Source organism: Hyaena hyaena, unplaced genomic scaffold, assembly GCF_003009895.1.
Source record: "Hyaena hyaena isolate Hyena2069 unplaced genomic scaffold, ASM300989v1 scaffold_1515, whole genome shotgun sequence".
NCBI lineage: Eukaryota > Metazoa > Chordata > Mammalia > Carnivora > Hyaenidae > Hyaena > Hyaena hyaena.
The window spans coordinates 248,336-270,000 of NW_024082149.1; the positions used below are offsets into that span (position 1 = coordinate 248,336).

Below are 21,665 nucleotides of genomic sequence, written 5' to 3' on the forward strand. Positions count from 1 at the left end.
CTTCTCAGTTTTAAAACCCAAATGAATATGAAGTTTTGATTTTTTTCATTTAGTCTTGTCCAAGAGGTAAAAATTATGATTGTATAATCCTACTGAAATTCGGGTGAAACCGAGGTCATCCTTAAGACTGACAGATTTTTGTGAAAGAAAAGTTAATAGAATTTGAATTCTTTTATGTATTCTAAAAACTATCTTTTAGGTAAGGTGCACACAGGTAAGGTTGTGAATACATAGAGATATACAGAGTGAGAGAAAGCAAATTGGCAAAAAGTTAACAACAGTTTGATTTAGATGGAGAATATATATATTTGTTATGCCATTATTTCCAACTTTTCTCTGAGTACAAAAATTTTCAACATAAAAACTGGGGGGGAAAAGTGAACCTAAAACTAGAAAAAAAGTATTTATACCAAACTATATGCCCACATATTTACATTATTTTACAATCTTTTTGTTCATCTTCCTTAAAAGAAATGAAGAATGTTACCTTTAATACAATCACAATCTTAACAGCTTTTAAAATATTAAATGAGTAATGTTTTCCTTCATCAGCAGTAGTGTAAGATTCTACATAGCAGAGGTTTGGTTCTTAGTTTAAGAGCTTCCTATTCTGTAGATACAGTGAAACAGGGTTTCTTTAATAATTGGCTCATTTTGGGGCTAGGTGTGGATGCTTGATGTGTCCTGCAGTGTAAGATCTTTAATTTCAGCTGCCTTCTTCCTCCTTTCATTTTATGGTCATCATGCCTTCAGAATGCCTTCCCCTTCTGAAGGACCCCTTCTCCTCTTGAGGCAGTGCCATCTTAGGACTGCCATCTCTGGTCCTGCTGGACCTTTGCAGCCATTGCTCTGTATCATCAGGTCTCAGACCTGATCTCAGTAGTTTCTGCCACTGTTGAGATCCTCTTTTTCAGCTTTGTAATCTATTCTGTGTCCCACCCATTTTTCCACACCCGGTTCTCCTTCTAGACTGATCCCCTCAGCTGGTTCTCCTGCTTTAGGATGTTTATTTACTAATCCGCAATTGAATCCAAATTTGTAGTGTAGTTGTGGCTTATGAATAATTTTGTTTATTCTCTGTCTGGGTTTTGTTGAATATGTAAAGAGATTCAGATTTAAATGACTCATTATTTTACAGCAACCAGGAAGTACCAATGGTACTTTCCATCTGATTTCATTTTTCGTCTGATGTCTAGTTCTTTAATTCTATTCCTAAAGGTCTTAGTAGAAGCTGCTTGCCAGGATAGAAAAAAAATTAAGAGCATGATTGCTTACTCTTTCGCCAGTCCACTTTGTATCATATCAGCCTTTAGGTACCTTTTCTTTTTTTTTTTTTTTTTTTAATTTTTTTCTTTTTTTTATTTCTAGGAGAGATAGAGAGTGTGAGCAGGGGAAGGTCAGAGAGAGAGGGAGTCACAGACTGAAACAGGCTCCAGGCTCTGAGCTGGCAGCCAGCACAGAGCCCAACGCGGGGCTCGAACCCACGAACCGCGAGATCATGACCTAAGCGAAAGTCGGACGCTTAACCGACTAAGCCACCCAAGCGCCCCTTTATGTACCTTTTCTAAGAGAGTGTCGCATTAAACTGTTGGCAAGTATTTATCGGCCTTGTATTCTAACTAAAATGTATATATATAGGGCATGTTCAGTGGAGAGGCCTTGAAGAATCTGAAGGGAGAGGGAAGATAGGTGCATCCACATCTTCAGTCACTCTCACCTCTTTCCTGCCATGGAAAAATATGATAGATTTATGAGTCTTTAGAGTGTAGTAGATACTGATTCTTATTCACTTTTGTACCTTCAGAACTAAGCACATTGCCTCAAACATGATGCATGGAGAACAGTGCTTGTATAATGCGTGTTGAATAGATAATTGAGAGCAAATGACAATCAACAGAAAAAGAAATCACTCTCACTGCACTGGAAGCTGCATTTCATACTGGTGGGAGATAATATGATTGAGTAAACGTTTCTTGGCCAACTTCTGTCTCTACTGTCTTCAAGGCACTGTACTTGGCTCTTTGTATATAACGGAGAGAGATGAGGGAGAGATAAAAGTACTTTGGGAAAGAAGTAAAAGACTCAAATAAATGACAGGCAGAGTTCAGTTCAGTTTAACATTCATCAAATGCCAGTTATGTTCCTTACTGCACTAAGCAGTGATGATATTAAAATGTATGAGATATCATCTTCACCCTTAAGGGATAAAAAAAATAGCCCTTAATCTTGAGAACCAGATAGTCCCTGTTAGTAACTTAATTTATAAAAAGTAATTTTGAGTTTAGAATAGGAAATTCAAATAATAGAGAAAGATTTTTAAAATGAAAATAAAATGTTTCCCAGCCCGTATTTTTGGTTTCTTGTGCATTTTTTCCCAGAAAAGAAAATGTATATACATGTGTACACACTTTATATTCTTATGTTTTAGGCAACCAAAAGATAAACAATTTATTACCTTACTTTTTTCACCTAATATATTGTGGTCTTTCTATATCAGGACATAGAATGTTGCCTTATTCTTTTTAATGATTTCAAGGTATTTCATGTGCTATTTTTAAATTTTTCATTCTTAAATAGTTATATTTTCTCAAAATCTCAGTGAACCAGAATTCAGTGAACACATGAGTCAATGTAGAGTTTGGAGAACACAAAATATAGCACCAGTGTTTCTCCTTTCTAATCTTCAAAATTAGTTTCAAAAGAGTGTAGTAAGTACTATAAGACAGAATATTACACCTGTGTTTTATAGCAGAATAACATGTAGGTCAGTCTATGATGGAGAGGTGGGAATTGAGGTGTTGTGTACAGCGTGGCAATACCCACTGTGTCTTAAAAGATCAGCAGGTGGTAATCAGACAAAGAAGTGGGAAAGGCATTGCAGACAGTAAACAAAGGTATGGGATAAGAAGTGTTCAAAATCATTTCCTTCTCTTTGCCTTTGATAGTTACTATTTCTCTTTGTTTTTTCTACCATCCTCTTTTTCTTGTGTCTTCCTCAGAAGCAGTGATAATAGTAATTTCAGTGGGCAGAAAAGAGTAGATTTAGAATGAATGAGACCTCCATTTTCTCATTTCAGTTTACCCATAAGTCATTTCCCCAGAATCTCTCCTTGGTTCTCTTAGTTTATTTAATACTTAGTCATTCATAAAATAATCTTTGGGTCTTCTGGGAAAATTAGCTAACTAAACAACTACAAATTTTTACACTCTGGAAATGGAAGTCTCTCAATTAACAGATCTCAAGCATTGCTCTTGGATCCTTTCCTTCTCTAGAGTGGAAGTTGCCATTGTTCACTGAGTTGATACGACATTTTTGGCCCCAGGATTTAGGCAAGAAAAAATGTTGGGAAGATTTGTTACAACAGTGTCTGGCAGCTACAGACTTATAGGCAGAGTCAATTCTGGGAAAGGCCTTGGTATCAAAACTATCTTAGCTGAGAATCACTGAGATTATCAGGCAAACAATGCCAGGCTTAAGTGGCAAAAGCTGATAGTATTTTAGTGCTGCTTGCATTTCTTAGGCATACCTAAAACAAACAAAGTTGGGAGTTTTGCTTGTCAGGAAAGCAAAGAATAAGCAGAAAGCAACAGGACTGAGTGATATGAAGGAAGTAGGTAGAGATGTATTACAACATGAGTACCTTCACATGCTTTGGAGGTCAAGAAAACAGGTGGAAAGCCAAAAGATAGGAGAAAAATGTAGGAACGTAAGTGATAGAAGAGTAACAAAAGCAACCCAACCTTATTTATGTTGCCGTTTTGCCTAGCTTTGGACTGCCATATTTTCTCATCTCAAAAACCAGACGGCAAAGGTAATTTACTCCTTTCTTTCCCACACCCTTATCTCCATTTTCTTGCCCAGTCTTGGCTATAATGAAAGAAAGAAGATATGAACCATCTCCCGCCAGTTTTCTAACAGTGTTTCTTAATTCTGGCTGCCCAGCCGGATCAAGTATGACACTTTCAGTATATAGATACCTGCTTCTGACCTTCTGAATTGTAATCTCCAGGAATGGCACTTGAATAAACTATTTTTAAAAAGCTCTACAGGTAATTCTGATAAACAGCATGTTTGAAAAACAAGGTAATTCTGATGAACAGCCTGTTTGAAAAACAAGATATTTATTATGGTTCTGTTAAGAGACATACTAAATTCTGAAAGATGATTTATGGAAATATATTCAAGATTATTTAGGGGTACCTGGGTGGCTCAATCGGTTAAGCACCTGGCTTCGGCTCAAGTCATGATATTGCAGTTTGTAGATTCAAGCCCCAGATGCTATTCTGCTGTAACATTCTCTCTCCCTGTGCATGTGTGCTCTCTCTCTCTTAAAATAAATAAAGTTTAAAACAAAAGATTATAGTTATTTCTACCTCTCCCATACACAGACTTAGAAACTCTATTGACATGCAAATTTGCAGATTCAAACCAAAGGCTGACCCCAAAAGGGCCTATGAGGGCATATCAAAGTCCAGAGTGCAGAGTGCTAGAATAATTAGCCCCAAAAAAGTCCTTGAAGTATAGAGCTTAGACTAAATCCTGGGGAAACCAAATATAGAGGGCAGGATACCATGTAATAAGTGCATAATAAACTTAAGGGCTAGAAACTAGATAAAATCAAGGGGAAAAATACAGGACAAGCAAAGAAACATTCAAGATAATTATTATGAATACTACTAGAATTCTGATAGCTTAACTTGGTTGATGAGCAGGCATGTGTGTGTGTGAAGGCAGACAATAGCAGTTTATTGTGGATGATGTAACAGTAACTATTTGGATAGATAGAATATGGATATAGTCTTATTTTGTATATAAAATATATGCTATATAGTTCTTGTATACCTTACTAAAATGGAAATCCAGCACTATACAGTTTGATCAGTCTATTAAAACTAACTTACAGGTTTGGATCCATAGAGTTAGCATATTCCCTGTCATATATCTAGCACTTAGGTTCCATTGAGTTATATCTTTAAATTGTCAGGTGTGTCATGTGTCTCTCCCTTCATATCTTATACACCTGCCCCTCACCCTCACTTTGTTTACACAGCTGTTTTTAAGTTTGAATTGGGGCAGTGTTGCCCTTTGGGATGTTAATTCGAGTTATTAATAGTCCAACATAGTATAGTCGAAAAGTCTGGTATGTACACTGCAACTTTTTATGATGATATGTACTATGTAAACAATATGTGTTTTACATGATATGTTTACCCAGTATGCTGTGGTAGACTGTGGAGGTGGTCTGCCGTGAATGTCAATTTGCAAAAATACCTCAGAGCTCTCTGAGTCATTATGAATACCGAAGTTATACCATATGTTTTAAAGAGTGCTTTTAAATATTTATACATTATGAGCCAGTAGTTCCTAGGAGAACAAGAAATATCAGAAACAGTTTTATTGCAGTGCTTTATAGAATATATATATTTCCCAAGCTTGAGTTGTTTCACCATTTTGTCCTTATATTGATTATTATTGTCATAATTAATTTGAAATACTTATACTATTTCTTCCCCTAGAAGTTGGAGGAGAATTTCTTTTCATTGTTTTTTCTGTAAAGGTAGAAAAGTGCTATAGGAAATACTACTACTGACCTATATCGATCCACATATCTCTTCTTCCTTGCTAACTGAATTACAGTTTTGTTCGGGGATCAGTCTTTAAGAAGATTGTGCCCTTCTGTCACTTCAGAAATAGATGACTTTGTTTCTTTTTATTATTATTTTTTTAAGTAATCTCTACACCCAACATGGGGCTTGAACTAATGACCCCGAGATCAAGAGTCACATGCTTTTCTGACTCAGCCAACCAGGCACCACAAAAATAGAGGACTTTCAATCTCAATTAATTATGATAATTTCATTTATTTAGGAATGGGTATTACCAGTGAAGCTTGAGGAGCATGTCTCCTAGGGGGTTTCCTAGGAAGTTTTTTTATTTGTTTGTTTTCCTTAAAACTGACCACAAAGCAGGAAATCATTTTTTTCTTTGCCTTTGTACTTGATCATTTGTATGTATTTGTTGAGCTTAACAGAAGAAGTATTTATGTCTGCCTATTATGTATTCTGTTAGAAACTGGTGTTAGTGAAAAGAAAAAAAAGAATCGGTTGTTAGTGCTCTGTGTCCTTTGTGCCCAGTCTGAGGGACAAATGGTAATTTTACTTTTCCTCTAAAAGCATGTGACGATTGCAGAGGCTTAGGAGTACAGGAGTGGAGAAAGGTCCAGGACCCTGAAGAGTCACTGCAGGTGGCTTTGTAGAACTTCTAACCTGGCCTCGATAGGAAGTGCCTACTAGGAGCACCTCCTGTCAGGACACAGATTTGTGCTTGGTCTTTCCCCAGCCCGTCCCTGAGCCCAGTGCCAGGTGGTCTTCTTGTACTGTCAGCACACTCCACACCCTGCAGCTGTGCAGATCACATGAACGGCATGACCTTTGAAAGCTGTCAGTGTGCTTCATGTTTCCCCCCAGTGTTAATGTGTTACAGGGTGTTAAGGTGATTCTCCCATAGATCCCTCTCCGTTTACTTTTGTTTTCAACAACAGGAAGACTGCAGATAGTCTTTTAGTGGCATCTTTCAATCTGGGTCTGCCATTTCTGTATCAAATGGAAATTTTTTAAAGTCACATAATACCTCTTATATTATAGATTGTTTCTCTATTTATATCACCAGTAGGAATTTTAAGGGAGCTAGATATTTATATAGTCATCTGCACTGTCTTTGAGGATTAACTTTTGATAGAATTGCTTTAAATTTAGAAGTACTTCATGGGGAAAGGCATCTGGTAGTTGAAAAAAAATGTTGAGCATATCATTTGAAAATGTAGCATACCATTCAAAAATAAGTTTATCTTATATTTAGAGATTTTTCAGATATCTAGTGTATTGTATACTCCTAAGACAGTATTAAGTAGTTGATGTCAGCCTTAAATCAGGCATTGTATCATACAGTGTTATGAAAAGTATATGGGACGCCTGGGTGGCTCAGTTGGTTAAGCATCTGACTTCGGCTCAGGTCACGATCTCATGGTTCGTGGGTTCGACCCCTGAATCAGACTCTGTGCTGACAGCCAGCTCAGAGTTGGAGCCTGTTTCAGATCCTGTGTGTCCCTCTCTTTTTGACCCTCCCCTGCTCACACTGTTTCTCTCTCTCAGAAATAAAACATTAAAAAAATTTAAAAAAAAAGAAAGTATGACTAATTTCTTAGTCAAGGTAATAGGAGTGATTTAATCCCATCATTGCAAGGATAAATTGCTGTCTTTTCAGTAAAGACTTGACAGTATTTTCTGTCTCCTATAACATGTATTTTATTATACAAATATTTTTGTCTGCTGTGGTCTCTTCATACTGGAAGTTTGACAGATGTAGAGGAATAAAGCATGGTTTCTCTTTTCAAAACAGCATGTATTTGACTTCCAGCAGTGTGGAGGGTGTGATTTTTCTGAGGAACCCTCCTACTACAGCTCAGCTAGATCCTGGCTAAATTAGAACATGTATTTTTTTAAGCATTGCTGAGTCACCAAAAAATAAGGGAAATCTATGGATCAAGAAAAATCAAAAACAGTTAAAAGGAGAGAAGAGGTATAAGGAGGAAGAGGAGCTGAAACAAGGGCAGGGAGCTGGAGTCACAAGGTAGCAGACCGTGTTGTCCTGAGGCAAATGCTTCTCACAGTGGGATCTAGAGGCTGATGTTGGGCTTCCTGCGTGGTGGGGGAGCTGAACCTGAAAAGTCCATACTAAGCCATGACCTTGAATGAGACAGAGCAGTTTCCAGTTGGCTCTATTCAGAAGCAAAATCAAATCCCTGTGAGGGAATACTTCCCAAATCCAGGCCCTTCAAATTTCTGTAGATTAAAATCTACAAAACATAAGATCAAAATGTTATAAACAAACTAAATCACAAACTATGCCTGGCTGGACATAACCTGAATGCCCCTACCCCTATTCAACTAAAAATGCTGAGTACAGCTAAATTTCATTTCTTGAAAGTATTGAAATATTGGAAAGAGACATAGTATTTATCAGGTTAAGATATAGGAGGATGTAGGGGTCCACAAAGATAATGGAAGCACCGAAGCCACTAGGGATATTTTGAGAACCAGGGCAAACTGGAGCTTTGCCTGGCATCATAGCCTTGAATGGCGTAAGCTGCAAAGAATAAAACCTACACCTAGGCACACACAGAAGGGAGTCTCATAGGACTCACTCTCATAAGATGAGACCACAAAGGTGAGGACTGAAGTTAGGGCAGCAGTAGTAGGAATAGAGTAAATTAGGAGAATTTAAGAAACATTTATGTTTATTTAGAGTGGGAGATAAAGGAGCAGGAATTGTCAAGGATTATTGCCATGTGCCTGTTTTCAACCATTGTGTGGATGATGGCACAACTTACATGATAGGGAACACTAAGGACGGACCAAGTTTCAGGGCAAAGTTTTGGACATGTTTAATATTTTGAGATTGCTTTATGTACAAGTGACGATACTTTGGGAAAGTGTTATAAATACAGATTTCTAAATACATGGAAATGGAACTATTGTAGCATAATCCCATAAGATTTGTTTTTCTCTTACTTTCTAGAAAATCTGTAAGGTAGTAGCTGAGATTGTTTCATATGGTTCAAGGATGTGGAGGTCAAGCTCTCTAAAGTTTTATATCTTCAGTTATGGTTATGTATTGGTTGCTACTGCTGCAGCCATTATACTTCAAATGGAAAGAAATATGAAGATGAAAGAGTTTCTCCCAACTGAGGCAGTATCCTTTATAGAACTTCCTTTTCTCAAATACTACCTTAAAAGGCTAGGAATAAAACCTTCTAGATGGTCACATTGCACCTCCAAATGAAGATTCTGCGAATGACAAAGGAGAAAATGGATGTTAGGTGGGCAGTTAGCATTCTCTGGCACTGTATGTGTGTGACATGTGTCTACGTATAATATTAATGCATGAATAAGGCATAGGAAAAAGAACCATATAAAGGATAGTGGGGAATGTAATAGTATGTATATGAAAGAAAATGTAATCACATCCATTGTCATCTTCTTCTAATAATTATAACTCCTCTTAGTTTTAGTAGAGCAAGTATGACCCAGCCACCCAGTTAGAATATCTTTCATGTGACAGAGTTCAAGCCAGCAGAATGTGAGTCAAAAGAATATGTGCAACTTATTTAAAAGGAAGCTACTTGCACCCCATTTCTTTTCACCCTTTCTGCTAGCCAAGTAATAACAATAACCTTGATATCAAAGCTGATAGTCTTCTCTTGAGGATGGCAGAGAGCCTGTCATCTGGGTCTCTAGATAACACATTGTATACTGCCCGCCTTCCTCTGAACTAGGACAAGAGAGAAAAAGACTTCCGTTTTATTTATGGACCTATGTTCTGAGATCCTTTGTGATTCCCTCCCTGGTTAGTATAGGTTAATCTAAGGTCTTGTTATGAATGCTTCTCCTTTGAGTGAAACTTGTACCTTGAGACTGTAACTGTATTTATGTACTATGAATGTATATAAGCCAATAATAGCAACACAGATAGTAACATTGTATGTGATTTATGAATTAATTATGAAGATATATGATTTATAATTTATTTCTTATAGGCAAGAAAAAAGAATATAATAAGTGTTAAAAAAAAAAAAAAACCATTCCAGCTAGAATGTAAAGATTATTTCCTGTTTGGTGATCAAGAAAAGCTTTATGAAGGTAGTAGTAACTTTTGAGTTGAGTTTTGCAGCATAAGATTTAGACAGGCAAAAACAAGAAAGGAGCATTCCAGGCCTAGAACAAGGTGGGTTAAAGTTAAGGAGCTGAAGATCACTCATTGGAAATAGATGAATTCCCTAGCTAGATGGTAATCTGATTGATAGGAAATATTGAAAAGTTGAAGAGCATTGAAAGGGACTCATATGCAAAGTCCATTTTGGTAATGAAAACTTTTGAGCAGAACAGTAATGTGACCAAGAGCAGAATTTGTCAGACCTACAATTCTCAACCATGAGATTTACTGAGACCCTAACAGTGGGGAAGGAAATTAAACCAGAAATTGTGAAACCAAGACTAGAGGAACTAACCCAGGAGAAGTATTCACCCCAAGGAAGGTAGCCAATTGCTTACACTGGTATTCAAAAGGCGAACTCCAATCACATATTAGTTGGCATCTATTATCAGAGGATCTTATTGGAAAGTTGAGGACATGTAGCAGTAATTTCTAGGTATAAAACTACCCATGGTGGTAAATAAATGCTAATTTTTAAATTACTATACATGAAGCACTATTCTAGGTACTTAGCTTTTATTGACTCATTTATTCCTCCTAACACTCCTGTGAGGTCATAATCTTATCTCCATTTTCATTATTCTTTGTAACACCTCTAAAAGGTAATACTGTTATTAGAATGTCCATTTTCAGCTGAGTATACTGAATGACAGAGAGGTTAAGTAACCTGCCAATGATCACACATTTAATAAGTAAAGGAGTTAAAATTTTAGCCTAGTCAATCTGGCTCTAGAATCACACTCTTAAGGCATCAGTCAGAAATTGGGATAGAGAGATAAGATTTGGTCTTCTGGGGAGATTCTGTTAAATTTAAAAGCATGGAGGCTAAAACCCCATGTGTTAGCATTTTGGAGTAATTTCTGTTCCTTATTGGAGGACTAGAATCGAAACCAGAACCTGAGACAAAAGCTTTAGATAGATCCTGTACGAATAAAATGAGACAAATAGAGGAAGCTCAGGGTATATACAAATTCTGGTTCTTCCTAGATATAGAGGGGAGTCCAAGCATAGAACTGAAGACTAATTCAGGTCCTCACCTCCTTTTAAGAATAGCAATACTTAATATAGAAAAGCTTGGTTAGTTTAAGTTTAGGAACTGGGTAGGGACATTGACTTTGGCAGAGACTGAGATCGTTTGGAGATTGGTAAGTCTGTCCTCACTCACACAGGGTTATGACAGTTCCCCAATTTCTGCTACCCTCTCTCCAGTTTTGTACCCTATAGCTTGTTCACAGTCAAATAAAGTTGACCTGGTGCTATTTTCCTTCTCTGGAATATGGTAAGGGTGAGGGGTCTCTGAGTGGCCCAGTACATGTGGAAATACTCACCTTTTGTTTTTAGGAACAACACTGTCCTTAAACATCTCTATTTTGTGTTAATGTTCAATATATCAAGGTACTACTATAAGATAAATGTGGTATCTCTAGCATTCTGTAAACTCTCCTTTTATATAAGTACCAGATGTTTTATTTACTAGGATTAATACTTTATTAAGTTGGCATGATTTTAATAGCCATATCCTGCTTAGCTTTTGGTTTTGTAGCACATAGCACATAACTAGGTGTTTTCTATTTTTCTATTCATTTTCTATTTGTTTGGGCCACATGGGCCTTGAGAGAAAAGATATTGAGATAGTTTCAAGATAAGTTATACCTATAATGTAGGAGGCATGTGACTTCTGAAGAGCCACATCTTGGAAAGAGAAAACAGTGGATAACCATACCTAGAATCCAAGCCAGAACCTAAATTGTAAATACTCTGGACTGCAAATAATGGCAAGTTCACCTAACAGTGGCATAAACAACCAAGTCATTAATTTCCTCCCATAAACAAAAGTCAGGTGTTGGTTCACAGATTCCGTGACATCAGGGCACTGGGTTCACATTTCTACTTCCCTCTCAGGGCTGCTGTTTTAAGCATCATGTCTTCACAAGAAGTGGTCATAAATTAGAGACTTTCTCCTCAAGCATTCTCCCATTTTTGTCAAGGAGGGTAAAAAATTTTTTTCCAGAAATTTCTCAGAATGTTTTCATGTTGCTTTGCACAGATATGGTTCACAAGGTAATTTCTAGCTGCAAGGGAGTCTAGATAGTGACTATTTGATTTTTTTTAGCCTCTGTGGTGAGGCAGGCAAAGTAGACAGGTGTTAAGAATGACAGTTGAATAGCTCACTAACTACATCTGCAAAATACTTTTTTCTTCTCTTCCCTCACCCCTTCTCCTTCTTCCTTCCTGTTTTCTTTCCTGTCTTCTCTCTGTTGTGTTCTGATTTTGAGGGTTGAGTAAAATGAGAGTGCTAACTCTGTAAAAGGAGAGGGGCAATGATCTTTTCATGTGCCCTTTTGCTTTGACATCTACCACATTATTTAATCATGATTAAATAATGGTTTAGGATTAATCCCTTCAGAATGGGTTAGTATTTATTTCTCTGAGCAACTTTAAAACAAAATGTTCATCTCTGAAATTTTTCTTTTAATGCCTGACATTCACCATAATGTACACCACAAGTGCTCAATAAAGAAATAACATGAAATAAAATTAAGAATAAACAGATTCCCTACTGGTTAAAACTAAAGAAAAAAACAAAGGTATTTGATGAGACATCTCAAGAAGAAATAATTACGTTGACATAAGTAGTTTGGGAATTCTCAAGGTACTGGACTGACTTTGCCCTTCTTAGCAAAGATAAGAAACAAAAAGTTAGAGAAGGTTTACATTCCAGAGGCCGCTAGAGCAAAATGATGAAACCACACTATCTTGATGAGACAGAGGTCTTATTTAATTTTTAACCTACAAACCCTCAGATTCCTTTGTGTTCATAAATTATATAATCCCTCTTTGGTTTTCCTTGAGAAGAAAGAAAAATTCTCTAAATACCTACCTATTAGGTATTTAACTATTAACTATGAAGTTCTTATTTTTCACTGAAGCATGTAATCTTTAACCATAAAGCATATGATGAACACAACGTTGTAAAACATGTTTGTGGAAGAAAATTGTATTTGTTCTCTTGATTATAATACTGGTTTCACCTTTTTATGACTCCGTTCCATATTAAGAAATTTATTTTACATCACCACCTTGTATTATATGAATAGACTAATAGGTAAATGAACCTGGTGCAGAAATTTCACCAAAAAAAGTGCTTTTTTTCTTTTGGGTTAATTAATATTTGTTCTTGAAAAGATACTGGATCTTACAACACTCAGTGCATGCTGCTGTTTTTATTTTATTCCTTTCTATTAAATTTTCTAAAATATTGATCATAATTGACTAAATTGATTTTATGAACCCCTTAATGGGTTACAGCCAGTAGTGTGATGGTAAATTTTTAATGGTTGGCTTTGCCCCTGAATAAAAGCCCCTAGTGTTAGTGTTTCCTGATTTCCATGGTGTAAATACACTTGGCCAATTTCAAACTACCATCCTGATGTCACTGAATGTTAACTGGGAAGAAATAACACAGTCAGCTTTCTCTAGCGCCATTATGAGCCAGCTTTATCACACCACTGGCTATAACACATAGTTTAAAATAAATATGAATTTATGTTTGTTATAAGTAAGTGAATTTGCTCATTTAAACTACAAACCAGTGAGCCTGATTTGGGAGGTCTTTCATGGCTCTGATAATGATTCCGTGACTTGAATGTAGCTTTCCAAAATATGCCTTTTGTTTTCAACTGAACCTCACCTGTATTTATCACGACATTTAGTTTTAGTTTCAGTATCCTTTTTTTCCCTAAATTATACCAGATTTGCACGAACAGTTACTCTGCTTTCCTGCTATGATTCTTTGTTTGAATGGTAATATGGAGTTTTTGAAAATCAATGTAATAATGGCCATGTTATCTTTCCCAAAGTTTGTTTTCTAAGAAGTAAAGTTACCTAACAGTAATGAACAGTAAGTGCATATTTATGTTTTCATTTACTTAACTATCAATATTAACAGTTTATTAGCTTATTCAGTAATTCAGTAAGAAACCTCTGATCAGAAGTGATCTCAGCTGCAGTAAGGTAGTGCTCTTGTAATCTTATAACAGATAAGGAGACTATTGTCAGCCTTGTAGATTCAGCTGTTTATAAGCTTTTGTTACAATATCACATTACTTCTCACTATTGGTATGGGTTTATGTCTCAGAACAGTTCTTGCCAATTACTATGGGAAGACTATAGAGATTTCTAGATGTACTTGGCAGTCTTTACCCAATTACCTCACATAGACAGCTGTATCTAATCTTTTGTCAGCTATACGTTTTCTAGAGTATTGGCCCTGATTTTACTTTTCTGTAGGGCATCTTCTTGTTGTCTAGAAGTAGTTAAATATGGAGTTTTAATACATTTTGCCCCTTTCTTTCTTTAGTTTGCACCTCATTATTTCTCATGACTCATATAAAGTTGTTCTGAAGCTCATGCAGATTGTATTTATTCAGCATAAAAAGTGTTCTTCCTGTCCTCATGGTAAATAAAAGAAGTCAAGAATGTGGTTAAATCTAAAATAGAAAATATATCTACTTGAAAGAGTAAAGAGAAATAATTTATGTTTCAAATATTAAGTAATATGAAATAAAAACTAAAAGAAATTCTTATCAGAAAGTTGACTATCAAACTAATATAAAACAGGCTTTAAAAAAAGCTAGTTTACACTTTGCTAGTTTTATATACAATTTTGGATTTGTATACTATACAGCACACGATCTTGAAAAATATGTTGCTATAAATAAGTATTCTCACATTTCTTTTTCCCATGATGAATAAATTATAAGCAAGTTGTCTAAATTTGTTTCATCATCAGTCTGGCACAATGAGTGAAATTATCATTGGAATGAAGTCACAACTTGATTCATGATGTTTGTGTAAAGACTGTCTCATTGACTTAATGTTTCAGATGTTCCATATATATCTCAGTGTAAACTCTTTTCAAAATTGATAAAAGACCGTGAAAGAGTCCAACAAGAACAGCAGAGGAAACTTGTCAGTCACTGTAAGAAGCACTATTGAGGAGCTACTATCACAATGTTGGCCAGACCAATTCAGTGTTTTCTCTCAGCACCTAGACTTTGCCATTCTTATAGTCATGTACAAAAATACCAGGACAGTTTTGTAGATGGAGTCATTAAGAAACAACGCTTTATCATAGACATGACTATCAAAGTAATATATACATTTTAAACTAGCTGTTTATTTTCTGTTGCACTTACACTATAATTTACAGATTCTCTTGAGATTACATTCCTAGCTGCACTTTTAACCAAAGGATAAGTGAAATACAAATATGAATGGAACTAGAAGCAGAGATGAGATACATGCAGAAAGAAGGATGTTATAAATAAGGCTATTCCTGGCATAGTCTAGAGAGAAATGAATGAGAAGTAATAAATTACTCTCTTATCATTGACTGATTAGCTGTGCTGCTTTGGAATAGCCTGTGTAGAAAAAGTCCATATGTGGAATATATATCCTAGGGACTTAAACTGAAAGTGTGTTCTAGTGAAGGCAGAAGGAGAGGACCAGTAGGGGCTCAATCCATATTTAGGAATATATGAATTAATTATCATGAACCATATGATTGTGCTGTGATTTTCTTTAAATGTCTTGAATTCTAGGATCTTTCTCTAATATCTCCTTACAACTTGAATCATTGTTGATCACTACACATCAATTCTATCTTTTTAAGTTACTGAATTTTATACTCATGTATTCTAACCATTTCAAGAGAATAGAGCAATTTTTAGGATTTAGCTACTTTTATTTATGTATTTATTTTGAGAGAGAGAGAGTGCAAGTGGGGAAGGAGCAGAAAGAGAGGAAGAGAGAGAATCCCAAGTAGGCCCTATGCTGCCAGCAGGGAGCCGGATGCAGGGCTTAATCCCCTGAACCATGGGATCATGACCTAAGCCAAAATCAAGAGTCAGATGCTAATCAGCTGAGCCACCCAGACACCCCAGAGTTTACCTTATTTCAAATTATCTAGTTATTTATTTTCTAGTTGTACTGTTTTTCAACTTTATTCTTCAGTTTATTATATTTGCTATTAATGTTGAGTATAGGTCTGATTTACATAGTCCTTTAATTACACTTATCCTTTTATAGTCTTAATATACTCAAGAACTGGTAATATATAGCTGCTTCAGAAATCTGGACAGTTTAATATAATTTTAATATGTCTTTTATCATTAAGTAATATTTTGAATACCATATGCATTTAACCTATTTAAAAGCTGAAGTGAAAATCAAGAAATTTTCATAGAATTGTCCTATAGCCTCTGCACTAATTTTAACCTATAAAACTCAAAGGTTAGAAATGTTTCTAAACTTTACAACTAAAATCCAGATATTATCCTTACTTGAGAGTGTTTCAGTCCTTACATGGCAAGTCTTCAGATTCCCTTGAGGAATATTTTTAAGGAAGCCTAAGAAGTATTAGTCCGTTCTTGAAGAGAATGACATGGGACAGAAACTAAATTTAAAAACAGATAAAAGGGCTGGTAAATGATATGTATTAGACTTATTTTAAACGAACAATATTTTGTGAAAAACATTAAGATACCTATCAACCCATATTTTATCTTTATTATAAAGCATTATAAAAATGATATAGATGCATGTCATGCAAAATAAATAAGCTGTAATGAAGTAATTAAACTGGGTACATTCAAAATATTAAGGAACCTTTTTTTATATATTTACCTTTTAGCATCAGTAGTACATAAATATATTATTATTATTATAGAACAAATTCTAACAGTATACACATATATAGTAAACAGTGAAAGTCTCTGTTCAGTGTCACTACCCACAATGATAATCCCTTCTCATACTCTGTCCATGTACATATACACTATGTATATATACAAATTATCTTGGGTTTTTTGATGAAAGGAATCAAATTGAATGTAACCTTTCATCCATTCATCTATCCATTCTCTCAACAAGTATTTATTGTGTGTCTACAGTGTGCCAGGTACTTTTCTGGAAGGTAGAGACTGAAGGGACAAAAAAAGCTCCTGCTTGCATGTCATTTAATATATATATTATATATCAGATGGTGGTAAGTGCTATGAAGAAAGTGAGTGAGAGTGAGTGAAAGTGGGATGAGTAGGGATGCTATTTTATATAGCATAGCCAGGGAAAGCTTTTTTTAAGAAAACATTTATAGAGACTGTTAAAAGATGAGAGAGGAAGCCATGCAGTTATCTTGGGGAAATTGTGTTCCAGACAGAGGAAATAGCAGGTAAAAGGCCCAGGGCAAGGGCTTGCTTGCTTTTTCAAGGAACACCAAAAAGACCAGTATGACTAAAACATCGTTAAGGGCAAAAGCACAGAGATCCTTTAGGAAGCTGTAATTCAGGTGAGCTATAATCTAGGTGAGAGGTAATGGTGGTTTAGGTCAGAGGGGAACATTAAGAAGAAATTATTAAAATTTGGGTATATTTTTAAAGTATTGTCAGCAGAAATTATTGACAGTGGAGGTGTGGAAAAAAAGGGAAAAAAGGCATAACTCAAAAGTTTTTGACCTGAAACACTGGAAAGATGGAGTTGTCATTTAGTGAACTGGATATGACTGCAGAAAGAGTAAAACTGAGAGGGAAGTTATTTGGGATAGGTTGAGTTTGACATGCCTCTTAGAAATTCAAGTGCGGAAGTTGCATTATGAATTATAGTTAATTCTGGATTCCTGAGGACAAATATGGGTCAAAGATAAGAAATGTATGAGTTATTAACATACAGATAGTAAGTCTGAATGAGATCACTTAGGGAATGGAAATGATGAAGAAGTACAGAGACTGAACACAAGAACATTCCAGAGGAGGTAGGGAAGATAAGAAAGACCATCCAGAGGGTATGATTTAAAAAAACAAAAGAGAGAAAAAAAAAAAGAAAAGAAAAGAATAATATAGTTTTGTCCTTTTACTTAGCAATATATCTTGGAGCTCTTTTCATAAATTTGTTTTATACACTACAAAGTATTCCTTGGAATGGAATGGACGTTTCATATTCTCCTTAGCTTCTCCTATATTGGTTAACATTTGTTTTATAATTTCCTCCTCTAACTTTCATGTTTTTTGTCTTACCCAGTTCCATAATCTATCTGGATTTATTTTGTATATATGATTCAAGAAGTGGCCGTAATCTCATAGTTTTATCTTATAGTTTTCTAAATGCTGTTTATTGAATAATCCATGCTTTGCCACACTGGGGCAGGGATTAATGACAGCAGTACATCCATTGTCTGGCAATTCTAGATAGCATGGCACAGTGCACATTCGGTGAACAACACCAGATAGGAAAGTTGAACAATAAGGCATCTGTGTTTCATATTTTGCTAGAGCTCTTTGTCATACTTGTAGTATGGATACAAAAAGCATAGGAAGGAAATAGTTAATATTAAAAACATGTATTAAATATTAGCAATTTGGAACCACTTTGATGTTTGGAGAAGAAATATTTTATTTATTCAAACAGCTTTCTCAAGGAGGATCAAAATGCTGATCACATCAAACATTTAATAAGGTTTAAGTAGAAGAATTTGTTTAAGTCTTTCATTCAGGATTAAAGTATGTGTAGTTTATAATGCAAATTTATACGGAAAGTTGCAAAATGTTTTGTGCTTAAAATTATCTCATTTTCTTTATAACATATGGACATAATAAACATTGCTGACCAAATTCAAAGTAAAAGCTGATTTAGATGATTCATGTATTGAATGGGTTTTAAATTAGATTCTTAGGATCCATGAAAAAAAATCTGTTGGCATTTTAATTAGCATGGATGAATTTAAAGATCTTTATGGAAAGAAGTGATGTCTTCAGGATGTCAATTTCTCCTCTCTGGAATGTAAATTGTATCCTCATTTATTTGTTGTTGTTTCAAGTAGTCATGTTAATTTTGCCCAGTTTTAGTTTGGTTTACTCTTCAGGAGTTTTTGGTTTTTTTTTCATTCATATAAGAAATCTTTATTGGGTATCTGTCACATGTTAGTCACGATTCTAGGTACTAGGGATACAAGATTGAACAAAACAAAGCCCCTGCCCTTATCAATCTTATATTCTAATGAGAAGGCAGTAGAAAAACAAATATGTAGAAATGTAATGTCAGATTATGAACAGTAAAAGAAACTAAACAGGAGAGAGGAGGGTGAGGTATATGGTGATCAAAGCAAAATTTTTCAAAAATCACTTACCTTATGTATTTTTTTCCCCTGGTCACTTTATTTTACTACTTCACATTTTCAGCAAACACATCAAGATGCAAACAGAGCTTATTTCACATTAATATATTAACTGGTTGTTAATATAGGTTGTTCATATAGGCAAATAGGTAATTCTCTTTAAATAACTATCTCCTCACGTCACAGCCAGTCCAGAAGCAAATGAGAGCAAATTTTAGTGCCTCCAGGGGTATATCACCAATTAGGCATGAAGCTTAAACAGAAGAGGTCAGGGTGAGGGGCTGGTGAGAGGTCACGGTCAGCACACAGGCTCAGGCTAGGCCCCAGGGGTCAGGGGACTTTGTTTCAGCCTGTCCGGCAGTCCCCAGATGTCATGGTGGGATGAACATGCATTCTCCAGTTCCAGCCTGGGAAGTTCCTTCCAGAGGGAAAAGCAAGAAGGCAAAGGGAAACAAATGCCAAAAACATTAGCGGGGAAGCAGTGGATTCCCTCCCTGTCACAATGGCCTGGTACTGATGTCGCCTACTGCCTGGAAGTTTGTGTTAAAGCTCTGAAAGTCACAAAGTGGTGGCAACAGAGGACCAAGGACAGGTCGGGGAGGGGAAGGTGAGTGTGACTGGGGCTGGAGGCAGGCTGGGATAGGAATGTGGGCTGATAAGGTGGCCTTCCATGTTTAGGCACAGACCAGAGTGGAGAGAATGTGAGGGGGGCTTGGCAGGGGCGCTAGGAAGGGATATGAGGCTGGTCTGAGGGAATTCACAAGGCTGAGTATAACATGGATTCCCAAACAAGGGAGCTGTACTGAGTAGACAAGGTAGCAGAAGGTCCCACTGTGAGCAGAAGCTACTAGAGTGAGACAGGAACAAGATGATTGGCAATGCTCCTGGGGAGAGCACTAGTTATGGTAAGAGAGAAATTTGTCCAGGCAGCACTGTGGGCTCTGAACTAGCTTGAGAAGCTGGGAGGCATGGCTCCCGAGTCAAGGGGTACCCCTTCTCTCAACACCAATCCCTAGGAAGTGGTTTATCATCAGACCTGGAGGAAGAACAAGCCCCTTCCATCACCTCTCAGCCCCAAGGGGAAAGAAGGGAAGGGAAGAGTGACCATGGGTGGGAGGCAGGAGCAGAAAGGATCTACTGGTTCTTCTTCCAGGGGGAGGCGGGTAGTAGGAGGTGGTTGAGGCTGGTTCGTGGGTGTGTAGATGTCATGTGGGTTACCCAGATTGTAATAGCCTCTGACAGCCACTTCTGTAGCCTTACCTTCAACTACAGGAGTGGAGGGGACTTCAGACCCACTGACCAGAGGTTCCATGGGCCCAGGATGGGGCACATGTCCCATGACCCTGTGCATCATGGGAGGTCCTGGATAGAACTCAAATGGGGGTGGTGGATTAGGGTGGCTAGGAGGGCAGGGGTACATTCCATTGGTGAACAGCAGGGGAAAGACATAGGCCCCACTGGGAATGTAAGGAATACCCATAGGCTCCATTTGGGGTGCTTCACCTCAGAAGGCTTGAGATGCCACCTGCAGCATCTGTTGTCCAAACCTTCCATAAAGGTCCCCTTGTATGTCGCAGAGCCTTCCCAGCCACCTCCTACTTCAGCCTTCACTGTCCTTCTGACATAGTTTGCACCAAACACAGGCTGCTTCGTCTCACAGTCCTTCATCAGATAAAATGGCATCATGAAGGACTTCTTGGTCCCTTTGAAGGCCACAGGCACCTTCTTCATGTCTTTGAATGTAAATTCCACATGGTATTAACACACTAGGCTGCTCTCAGTGTTGACAATCATTCTGCCACCCTACAAGTGATTCTTGTTGAGGACCATAGTCTCTCAGAAAAGAGCCTTATGGTTTATTTTTTTAAATTTTTTATGTTTTTATTTATTATTTAGACAGAGAGAAACAGAGCATGAGTGGAGGAGGGGCAGAGAGAGAGGGAGACACAGAATCCGAAACAGGCTCCAGGCTCTGAGCTGTCAGCACAGAGCCTGATGAGGGGCTCGAACCCACGAACCGTGAGTGCATGACCTGAGCCAAAGTCAGATGCTTAACCGACTGAGCCACCCAGGCGCCCCCTTTATGTTTATTTCTATCCCCCCCCCCTTACTGTATTTCAGTAATGGTCATTTTGGTTTTAAATAAGATATTCTAAATATCTTAGATATTCTAAAATGTAATGTAATTGAGATTATTAACTTAGGTGACAAAAATTTATATATTTAAGAGCATAACACCTGTTTGTTTTTCCCAGATAAAATCATTCCAGTCAGATTTCATTTAGGTTTAAAGAAATTTAAAAAGAATATCTCTTTTTCCAAAATATAATGAGGGCATTTATATAATCTTGGTCCATCTATCTAGTTCTTTTTATTCAATGTCAGATGATGGATCTGAGGATGTCAGATAAGTGAGACACTGTCTTTCCCCTTAGGGAGGCCAGTGATCTAGTGAGGAATTAAGAAGCAATTATAAAAAACTTTCATGCATATCTGAGAGTGATGTATTCCTGGCCCATAGACCTTAATCAACTATGACTCTGAATTATTTTTAAAAATGGATGAAAGAAGTGATAAATGATGGATGTATAAACCAAATACTGTTAAGACTAGAAGAGAGAATAATTTTTCATAACTAAGGGATAAGGGAAAGCTTTCTAAAAGAGGTGATGTTTGGTCTTCATTTAGAAAAATGAATGAGATAGGGGAAGATATTTTGAGAAT

The 21,665-nt window shown here is 36.6% G+C and overlaps 1 protein-coding gene and 1 pseudogene across 2 annotated transcripts in view; one reads left to right on the top strand and one right to left on the bottom strand.

Moving 5' to 3' along the window:
- Nucleotides 1-21,665, top strand: part of METTL25 (methyltransferase like 25) — a 100,134-nt gene that overhangs the window by 35,244 nt on the left and 43,225 nt on the right. The window lies entirely within an intron of this gene.
- Nucleotides 19,972-20,771, bottom strand: LOC120225803 (annotated as a pseudogene).